Source organism: Cricetulus griseus, chromosome 2 (assembly GCF_003668045.3).
Source record: "Cricetulus griseus strain 17A/GY chromosome 2, alternate assembly CriGri-PICRH-1.0, whole genome shotgun sequence".
NCBI lineage: Eukaryota > Metazoa > Chordata > Mammalia > Rodentia > Cricetidae > Cricetulus > Cricetulus griseus.
Genome location: NC_048595.1, coordinates 58842488 through 58853391, shown reverse-complemented (window position 1 = coordinate 58853391; position 10904 = coordinate 58842488). Strand labels below are relative to the sequence as shown.

General features: G+C 42.9%; 1 long non-coding RNA gene across 8 annotated transcripts in view; it reads left to right on the top strand.

Annotated features, from left to right (window-relative positions):
• Nucleotides 1–47: 47 nt before the first annotated feature.
• The window catches only part of LOC103160605, a 151398-nt gene continuing 140541 nt past the window's right edge, over nucleotides 48–10904 (top strand). For 5 of the 8 annotated variants that reach the window (XR_003482233.2, XR_004768202.1, XR_004768201.1 and 2 more), the window contains exons 1-2: nucleotides 49–588; nucleotides 1941–1982. This is a non-coding gene — a long non-coding RNA (uncharacterized LOC103160605). Of the gene's footprint in view, nucleotides 905–1940; nucleotides 2076–10904 lie in introns of all 8 variants that reach the window. The other 3 variants (XR_004768207.1, XR_004768205.1, XR_004768206.1) reach the window with 3 other exon arrangements.

The window sequence follows — 10904 nt, the reverse complement described above, 5'->3', positions numbered from 1 at the left end:
ACGCGCCGCCCCCGGCCCATCTCCGCCCCCCCGCCCATCTCCGCCCCCTGGCGTCCCCGCGTCCCCTGCGCCGCGCGCCGTCCCCAGCCGCGCGGGAAAGCTTCCCAGAGGCGCCCAGAGGGAGGCGCGCGCGGGCCGGCGGGCCGCATCCGGGGTCCCGCTGCCTCCCGCCCAGCGCACGCCTCCCGCCTCGGCCGCTCGCCGCGCTCCTCGCCACCCCTCGCGGTGACAGCCGGCGCCGCGGGACGTGTGCGCACCGCCCGCCCCCTGGCTGCAGCCGTCACCTATAGCGGCTGGCCGGGCACGCCCCGCGCGCGGGTCCGTTGTCACTCTGGTCAGGTTCGGGTCCGGGTCCCCTTCCTCTATGCCTGACGCCCCTTGGCGAGTCTTGCCCGGTTCCGAATCCAACTATTTAAAGGAGAAAAAGGAAGATCAGCGAGGCTTGCAGTGTGCCAGCCCGCCAATCAGGACGCGCGCGGGCGTTTTGAACACGAGCGTCTTGTAGCTGCGCTCCTCCGGTGGGAACCGCGCGGAAAGAAGACCCTCGGCTTGCTCGGGGACCCGGGGCCTGCGTCCCACTGCGGACCGGTAGGTGCGACCCGATCGGTCGCCGAGTGATCGGGCAGACACGAGGCGGCCGCCCGGGGACCGTGTTTATTTTCGGTTTTAAGAGAGAGCGCCAGAGGAGCATCCGCGGCTCTTCCTCTTTCCCCGCCCCGCGTCCCCGCCCTCCCCGATCCCCTCCCCCCTGCGTGCTGTCCCCTCTCCCGCTGTCTCCCCCCTTCCCTCCTCCCCGGCCGCGGTGACCGCGGAACAGAAAAAGCGGAGGAAGGAGAGGAAGGAGCGGTAAAAACGGAGGGCCGAGTCGACCCGGCCGCGGCCGGGGACGCGGGCAAAGCACTGGGTCAGTCGCGGGTCCGGAGCTCGGCGCTTGTGAAAGCGGAAAGTCGAGCCCAGGACGCCTCTAACAGGCGAGCGGTGGTGCCCCGAGTCCGGTGCTCACCGGACGCGGGCCTATCAGTCTGGACCTGTTCCGAGTTCACTGGCGAGATCCTAGCTGGCCTGGGTGGCCCAGCTGTGCAAGATGACGTGGGGACCCGGGATAGCTTTCGGAACCTGGAATTGCGGGCCTGAGACTCGGTGGCTTCCCGTTTATATGCTCGGGCCTAGTGGTCTGGCTGCAGTAGAGTCCACATCAGGATGACAGCTGGCAGAGTCTTTATAGAGCAGACGCCAAGTCCCAGCACTAGACACAGGAGAAGAAAACCGAGACTTAAGACTAGCTAGAACAACCCAGCTAAGGCCTTGCTGTAACTGGGAGGTCATGCGGGCCGCTACTTTTCCATCCTTCCCCCTGGTGTTCGACATTGCAGTAGATCCTTTCAAACCCAGGACTGAAGAATGATGGGTTGGCTAGATGGAATGAGATTCGAGGGGTCCCTGTATGGACCCCTGAGTATCAGTGTAGGGTGAAAACAAAACCCCAAACAACTCACACCTTGGGTAAGCTTTCACTGAAAGTTTGAACTCTCCAAATACTGTGCTTGGCCCGGTTCCTGGCTACACTCCTTATGAGGCTGCCACCACCTGCCACCTCCTCTAGGTATCTCGGCATAAGGCAGTTTCCCACTTCCAGGAATGCCATTTGAGTAGGAGGGCTAATAAGGCCTGAAGAATGTAAAATTAAAAATCTGGGACTTTTAAATTCCATCCCTTGTTGCCTGATGTGTGTTCTCTGTGTGTGGTATGTGGAGGAATTGTGAATTTTTATATTTGTGTAAATACAATCATGAAGGTGCTGGAGTCCCAAGTGATTTTTGGCTATGTGCTCTTCAAAAAGCTAGTAATGAATTGGTAATATGTTTTTACTTAAACTCAAATCACCCATTTTAACCTCAGAGTTGCCCTTTGAATTCAAGATTTTTGTTCTTGTTTTACAGGTGACGAGACTGAGACTGAGAGGCTCAAGCCTTGGACACTATGTAAGTTCAAGTGCACAGGCTAGATTCAGAACCAATCGTTGGACTCCGGTGGTGCTGCCTTTCTTTTGTCCCAAAGAGCAGAATCAATTGGCAGTGAGTTATCTGTGGTCATTTTGCAAACACAATCAGTGGAAATTCTCTTTGCTGTGGCCTAAAAGACAAACAATTTTGTCTTTTATAAAGGAAAACAGCATTGTTTTGGATTAGCAAGCTCATTCTGTAGGGAGGAATAGAAAATATGCCCCAACCCACAATGTTAGGGAACACATTTTTCTTTCAGGTAGGGCCTCCCCCCTTTTTATTTTTTATGAAGGGTTCTGGGAATAGAACTCTCCATACTGAGCTGCATCTCAGCTATTACAAATTTTACCAGCCTTGCACACACTCAAACTCAAATCCACCAAGGCATAAGACAGAAGACACCATGGGGCTGAGGAGATGGTTCAATGGGCAAAGCACCTGTCACACAGGCGTGAGGACTGGATTCAGATCCTGTCATCCCACTGCTAGAGGTGAAGAAAGGAGATGCCCTGATCAAGGTGGCTAGCTAGACAAGCCGAGTCAGTGAGTTCTGGCTTTAAGAGAGAAACCCTACCTTAATATATAAGGTGGAGAGATTGACACTTGACTTTACCCTTTGACCTCCTCCACACAGGCACATGCATTCACAGATCCATCTATATACAGGAACATGCATACATATGTGCCCCTCAAACACACAGAAAAAAAAACCCACAAAACTGATCAGAGCGACTGGGCATGGTGGCTTTAGAGACTGAGGCAGAAAGAACAAGAATTTGAGGCCAGCTTGTGAGACATTGTCCCAACACATAGAAAATAGGTGCTGGAGAGATGGCTCAGCAGATAAATGGGCTTCCTGTACAAGCACGAGGATCCAAGTTTGAATACCCAGAACTCAAGTAAAACTGGGCATAGTAGCCTGCCTTTGTAATCTGGGTTCCTACAGCTGGGTGGAGACAGGAGAATCTCCTGAGGAGACAGGAGAATCTTCTGAGGGCCGGTTAGCTTGACATACGCAGCAGCAAACACGGTGGAAGAGACCAACGTTAGAGGTTGTCCTCTGACCTTCACATGTGTGTCCTCTTACACATGAACTTGCATACACACACACACACACACACACACACACACACACACACACACACACAAAGATTAAGAAACAAAATTATCCAAAGCTTAAAAAACAATTTTTATTATGCCTTTAAGCCCTCAAAAGATGCAAAAATAGTCAAAGAATATAATTATGTTATATATTGAAAAGATAATGTCAGGAGTAAATTAATGTAAGCAGAAATGCTTAAAGTATATAGCTGTAAGTGGCAAAAAAAAAAAAAATGACAGTCAGCAAGCAGTCTTCCTGGATGCTATTAGAACTTGTAGTTATTTTGGAAGAGCTTCACAATGCACTAAAATTGTATGCACTAAAATTGTAAGTACTCTTAGACTTAGGCGTTCCATTCTTGTAATTCATGTAACTATCCAGAAATACAAAAAAAATAACGTGTGAAAAATATACACACATGCATACTGTACTTACAGCTAGCATACAGGAGTATAGGAAACAATGCATGTTAGATGTTTGTGTATATTTCTATATACAAACACATAAGCTTTAAACCAACAATTCTAGCCTTCAAGCTCATGTATGTTATATATGTGTACACACATATATGTGTACACATGTAAGCATGGGAAATTGCATATATATTCACATATAGAAAAATTATGAATACATACACATATAGACACAGGTGTCCCTTTAGCTGCAGAAGTTTCACTTGAACTTATTTTACCCTGTGGATCATGGAAATATAGAGAAAAGTTTCTTTATAATAATATACAGTAGCAAAAGAAAAAAGAATAAACATAAAACATGGTGTATTGGTATTTTATGTTTTCTAAAAACCATAGCTCATCAACAAAACCAGGACTCAGTCACAAGCATAAAACTATATGGCTGTGAAAATGGAAGTGCTTCCACATATGGGGGCAGCAGTTGTCAAAGAGTCCGTGATAGGAGGAGAAAGTCATTAAAATAGCGTAATCCTACTTGTATTTTAAATATGTGTTGGGTAGACATGTTTAAAATTACACACATGCACACAAGCACATGTATAGTTTCTGGAATGATACTTAAAATTTTTGAGTAACAGTTACCCTTGGATAGTAAGACTAGTTTAAAAGCCAGGTGTGGTGTCACACACTTTTAATCCCAGCACTCCAGTGGCAGAGGCAGGTGGATTTCTGTGAGTGAGGCCAGCCTGGTCTACAGAAAAAAAAAATAAGTTTAAAAGTCTCAGATTTAAAAGTCTCAGATTTTTATTTACTACTTGCTGCTTTTCTGCACTGTTTCACCATTTGCCATCAACAAGAATTACAGTAACCACCACAGATCAGTTATCTTTGGGTAAACCTGGAGCTGATTAGCAAATATGAATTTTTCCAGTGTTTTCTGAGCCAAGATTAAGACCCAAATTTTTTAAAAAGAAAGAGGTTTTAAAAGTTGTTGCCTTCCAATAACTAATGGGGCCAACATCATCATGGTGTAGATATAGTAAATACTTGAAGGTAGAATGGAGTGTCATTCAATCCCCCCCCCCAAAAGACATTCCATTTTTCTGTTTACTGTAAGATTTATACAGACCAAAAGCCACTGCAAATCCTGTAGTAGGTTTGTTGTGGTAACACTCAGGGAGCAGAAGAGGATGTTCAGATAGTTCTCAGGCATGGGAATAGCTCTGACTCCAGGTAGCATGTGGGTAGGGGAACAGTGAGGAATGCTTCAGTGAAGGAAGAAACAGGAAGGGCTTAGTGCATCCTAGCCAACCCCTAGACAAGGAGGCATGGCACACACATCTTCCCCATAATCATCCTTGGAAGAAAAAAACTCATTACCAGTAACCTACTGACTTGTCCTTTTTTTTTTTTTTTTTTTTTTTTTTGTCAAAGTACTAAATTGTTACTATTTAATTTCTTTTTAATTATTTCTTATAAGCATTATAAAATATGCAATAGCATACGGTGAGATTATTTTCAGTCTAATTGGATAAAGAGACCAGGTGTAACAATGTTAGAGCTCTCAGGAAGGTGCAGAAACCTTTCACATTAATCTCTGATTTGGGAGTCCCCTGAGAGCTAGTGCAAGTCCATGTAAGGTGCTGCCCGGGCCAGTCGTTCTGCTGCCTTGCTGCCTGTAGCTCAAAACTGCGGAACAGAAGAGAAAGAGGTCTCCAGGAAGGCACAGTTTTCAGGCAGAGCAAGGAGACAAATGTGTGAACAGATAGGAATTTGGAATCTGTTCCAACTTCTATTTTCTCTTTGACTTATTACACAAACATAGATTGGCAAGCCTTGTCATGTAATCACACAAAAATCACCTTTTCAGTGTACTTACATTAACTTAGAATAGCTAACTCCCACAATATTTTCTATATTGTACTGTCTACGTAGTTTATTAGAAGGAACTAATTAGTTCAGGGGGTCTCAGTAACATGAAAAAAATAGAAAAAGCAATAGAAAAAATCAGAATTAAGATGAGTTAAGACTTAAAAAATAATCAAGCCAAGTATTTCTGTTGCACTGACTTTTGTCAGACTTCTCTGTTAAGTTTTCGTGAGCCAGTGCAGCGTGGTGGTTCAGGGGTGGAATTCTCAATGAACTGACATGTAATATTAATTATAAAAGATTCTCCTCTCCCCAGGGCCACAGAATTTCAGTCTTTTTCCTCTTGTCTCTGCCCTCTATATATCTTTGCTTAGCCCTCAGCAAAAATAATTGCTAATTAAGATATGCAAATAAATATTCACAAATAAACACAGATCTCTCTCTCCCTCCATATAAAGACACATATACACATACAACATACATACATCACTGTCAGCTATGCAAAGATTCAAAAAGCATAGGACTTTAATCCAGTTGCCATATTCACATATAAAGGAAATTGGTGCTAATTAAAGTGATGTGGCTTTGCAGCCACATATTAATTAAATAATGTGAAGCAGTGCCTAGCTTTTCTTCTCTCCATTTCTCCTCTCTGTGCAAGAAGTTCAACTAGAATGGGAGAATATTTTCAAACCATCGGGGCTCAACTTTTTATTGTTTCTTCAAGCAATTGCTAAATTTGAAATTAGTTTAAAATGTATGATAATAATCTGTCCATCCAGTCCTCAGTAGTAATAACTGAATGTTGAAATGACAGCAAGTTACACCAACTTGAGTTTTCATAAATGAATCAATAGTTGTGCTAGTGATGGGAACGTGCCCACCAAGTAAGAATATGACTGGTTAGATGCTCATTCACATATGGTAGCAGACCTCCTTGCATTTGGGGACACTACCCTCTGCTATACACAAGACTGCTTCAGATGTATCCTGTAACTTTTGTGGATATTTAGTTCTATTGCTTTGCTTTTTTTTTTTTTTTTAAAGTGGCAAAGTATTGGCTATAGTGCAGCTTTTAACCTGCCATGAAAACCACCAGCTTGTGGTAAAGATCAAAAGAAATGAGCTCATCTTTCATTTAAAAAATAGTCAGAAGATTATAAAGGCAGTTAAAGTCTCTATTAACTATTATATAAATATTTGCATAACTTGTTTTTAATATTTCTTGTGAAGGGCAGCTAGGAATGTATTAGTGGTAAGTGTGTGTTGAAGGTCTGTGGTCTAGCTTAAGATAAAGTGGACAATGCATTGTTTGCTATAACATAGAGAAGAAATATCTGTCTAAAAACATTCTTAAGTAATGCTGTTCCAAAGTCTTTGGGGATTTTATGAATCATGGCCTCTCTTTTGAATATATTTCAGTTCTTAGTTCAGAAATAATCAGAACCATTAGAGCATTACAAAGTTTTACAATTAGTTACCTGTTTCCCCTAGACAAAGGGGGAAAAAAAACATGATGCCAAAGTGTGTTAAGTTACTGAAATGGTAGGTCTGACTACCATGTCATCTTGGAATGAAGACCAGTGGAGAGGGTTTTTAGTATTTTTACTAGGATACAGAAGTTAGTAGGTTTATTTATACTATTCTGTAATTTTATGATGGAATGAGGAAAAAGTCTTGTGACTATAGTTAGCTGCACTTGTTTGCATGGATTTGCAAAGCCAATTGAATTTAGCAGGACTACATCCTGATAAACTTAGCTCCGTGTACTGCTAACAAACACACCATCTGAACCTGTGTGTCAGAGGGCCTTGAATCTAGTTATTTTTTTGTACAAGCCACCATTTTACTACAGACAGGTGGTAACTGATTTCTAATAATGTTTGATTTTGCTTTATACAAAATCTAATAAAAACAATGTGCTACATTACTGTGGCATTCATGCATTTTTAAAAATTATTTTTTATTATAGTCACTGAGAATTATCCCACCATTTCTTTAAATTGGGAATGAAATAACAGTTATCAAATATTTGTATTTTAAGAGATAAACAATTTCATGAGTCATTCTCCTCAAACTAGCAAATTCAAATACTTTGGACCAAAAGAAATGAAGGAGAAACTAAGGGATTTTATAAAGCAAATAGGAGGTTTACGTTACCACTTCTGGGATTTTTCTTTGAAGCTATTATAAAATAATATATCTTTAAAAAATTCCATTTTGGGCCACTTTTGATTATTTAAGTGATGATTAGAATTACATTTTCCATTCTTACAGCCCAGTATGAAAATGAGCACTCCATAATCTTTGCTCAAGTTTTTTTCTTACAATATATTTTGATCATGTCTTTTCCCTTCCCTAATTTTCTCCTAGACCCTGCCCACTTCCTTACCCATCCAACTTTGTCTTTTCTTTTTCAAAAACAAACAAAAAACAAGTAGCCCCGAAACCTCTCAAAACAAAAATCAAAACAAACAAGCAAAAGACCAATGAAGCAAACAAACAAACAAAAATTGGCAAAGCAAAAGGAAACAAAGCTCACAGAAATACCATTGAATTTGTGTTTTGTTGGCCTCCTGGGCATGGGACTTGCCCTGGAGATGTGGTTGATAATACCCAGTGAGACTCCACTGACGAAAAGTGATTTTTGCCTTTGCCAGTGGGAATCAATTGCAGATGGCTTCTTGGTTAGGGGTGGGGCCCAGTGTCCACTTCACCCTTTTAGTGCTTGAACTAGTGTATGCTGCTGCAGTCTCTGAGTTCACAGGTGCATCAATGCTGTTGTGTCCCCTCCCCTTAAAATCTTTCTGCCTCCTCTTCCACATAGCTCCCTGAGCTCTGTAGGGAGGAATTTGATAATGGCACCTCATTTAGGACTGGGTGTTTAAAAATCTCTCACTCTGCACTTGGTTGTGGGTCTCTGGGTTATTTCCCATCTACTGCAAGAACCTTCACTGATGTGTGCTGAGTGAGGCACTGATCTATAGGTATAGCAGTATGTCATTAGGAGTCATTTTATTGCTATATTCCGTTCACAGAATAATAGTAATAGGTTTTCCCCTTGGCCATGACTTACTCTCAGTTTAGGTTCTTGGCCCTTTAGCAGTGTCAGTTATGGGTTTCATATCATGGAGAGCAATACTTTTTTTCACCTTTGAAGGAATATCTATGAGGTTTTTGTTTCACATCCTAAAATTTTCATTTCAGTTTGAATTTTCTTTGGTGATTACACTTCTATTTTCATGTCTTGAAATGTTTTTTATTCATTCATCTGTGTTTTTACAGTCTTCATTAATGCATTTATTCACTCCCTCTTTAAGGTATTTGAGCATACTCATAATTGCCATTTTGAAGTCCTTATGTGTGTCAGCCAAATTGAATTTCTCAGGGCCTATTGCAACATGGTTACCGGTTTCTGGAGGAGGCATGATGTCTTGAGTGTTCATGCTAGCACTTTTGTGCTTGGATCTAGACATCTGGAGTTATGACGTCTGAGCTATCTGGTCTGGTCTTTGTTGGGTGACTTTTCTTTTTTGGTTGGGAACACTGTGGTCTACTCTGGGTCTTAGGCAAGTGTGGTGGCTGTGGAGTTTCCTGGTGGAGTGTTTGTTTCTGTGGGTTGGTGAATGACACAAAGTAATGGTGATGGGCTAGGAGAAAAGGCTGAGAGAGGCAGTGGGAAAGAGCCAGGAGCAGCAGATTGCACCAAAGATGGAGTCTTCAGGGAGCAGGGTTGGGATGGGAGGAGGAGCTCTGGCAGGCAGGCTGCTACAGGAGTAAGCGAGGAGAACGGAGTCAGGGAGGGTAGTGGTGATTGTCTCCCCTGGTCTCAGCTCACTGTGGCCACTGGGGGTCCCTGGTAGAAAGTGCATCTGCACGTCGGTGACTGACATAAAAGTTTGGAGATCGAGATAGGCTAGGCAGGAAAGAGTTAAGGGAGACTCTTGGGGCCTCACACAGAGAGAGGTGGAATCCCCAGGGAGTGGAGTCAGGTGGCAAGGAGGGTCTCTTGCCAAGGACTTAGAATTAAATCTGTTTAGACAGAGATGAAAGATTTACGCTGATAATTTTGAGTTTTGGGGAGGACTTATTCTCTAAAAGGTAGTAAAAATCATGTTTAATATAACGTTTATATTTCTGAGATTTTACATGAGAAGAGCCACCCCCAGAAGTAAAAGAAAGATCATGTATTTCCGTATTTACCACAATACTCACAAGAAGTAAAGACAAAAGCAAACATTTTCCTCCTCTGGTCTGAGGTTTTGTGACATTCCTCCCATCCGTGTGCCTCTGTAGTACATTTAAGTATCTGCTTCTGTGAGTTTCAAAGTCTACATACATGGGAGGACTTGTTGCTTTTGCTTAGCATAATGTTGCTTGAAGTGATGAATGTGTTAAGTAGCTTGATTCAGCCATTCCCCACTGTGTTCAGGAATCCTGGCATTTTGTGCACTAAATGTATGTGATTATGCTGTTCTGCCTGAATGTATGTCTGTGCGAGGGTGTCAGATCCTCTGGAACTGGAGTTACAGACAGCTGTGAGCTGCCATGTGGGTGCTGGGTATGGAGCCCACTTCATTTGGAAGAGCAGCCAGTGCTCTTAACTACTGGGCCACCTCATCAGCCTTGAGGATTTATTCTTTTAAGCAGAGCTAAGCAGCACACATAAAGGATGACAGGGTCCATAACAAAGAGATTGAGAGAAAGCCATATGCAAAGAAATGAGGGATATGACCTATTAATATAAATTAACATAGCAGGGTGATGAAGTGATATTTGTAAAAAGGGCCTCTGCTCTCCTTTCAATGTGTCTCCTCTAGCATGTGTTGACAGCTTAACCCCCAATGGTTCTGTGCTGAGTGGTGGTGGAAACTAAGGGGAGGGTAGTTTTTTTTTTTTTTTTTTTTTTTTTTTTTTTTTCAGTACTAATTAGAGTCACTGGAGAAGAGGAAACCTCACCAGGGGAATGCCTCCATCAGATAGGCCTGTGTGCCTGTGAGGATCTTTGAAATATTTTCTTGATTATTGGCTCATGTAGGAAGGCCCAGCCCACTGTGGGTGGTGCTACTCCAGGCATGGTGGTTCTGGTTTATAGGAGAAAGGTATGGTGATCCTGGTTTATAGGAGAAAGCATTTGCGAAGGAGCAAGCCAATAAGCAGCCTTCCTCGGTGGTCTCTGCTTTACTTCCTGCTCTGGGTTCCTGGCTTAGCTTCCCTTGATGGACTTCAACTGTAAGTCAAATAAACCCTTTCCTTCCCCAAGTTGCTTTTGGTCAGTGTTTATCACAGCAACAGAATGAGAATAGAACAGGTGCTTAGTCCATGTGGGCTCCACCCTCATGAGTTAATTAATGGGGGTTGCCAAACTACTTGAGACTTTGCACTCTCCTGGGGTCTCCCCCTTGATGACGTTTATTTATTTATTTATTTATTTATTTATTTATTTATTTATTTTTGCCACATTATGATGTAGCAAGAAACCCACTGTAGGTGTGGGCCCTGGATACCAGACTTGAC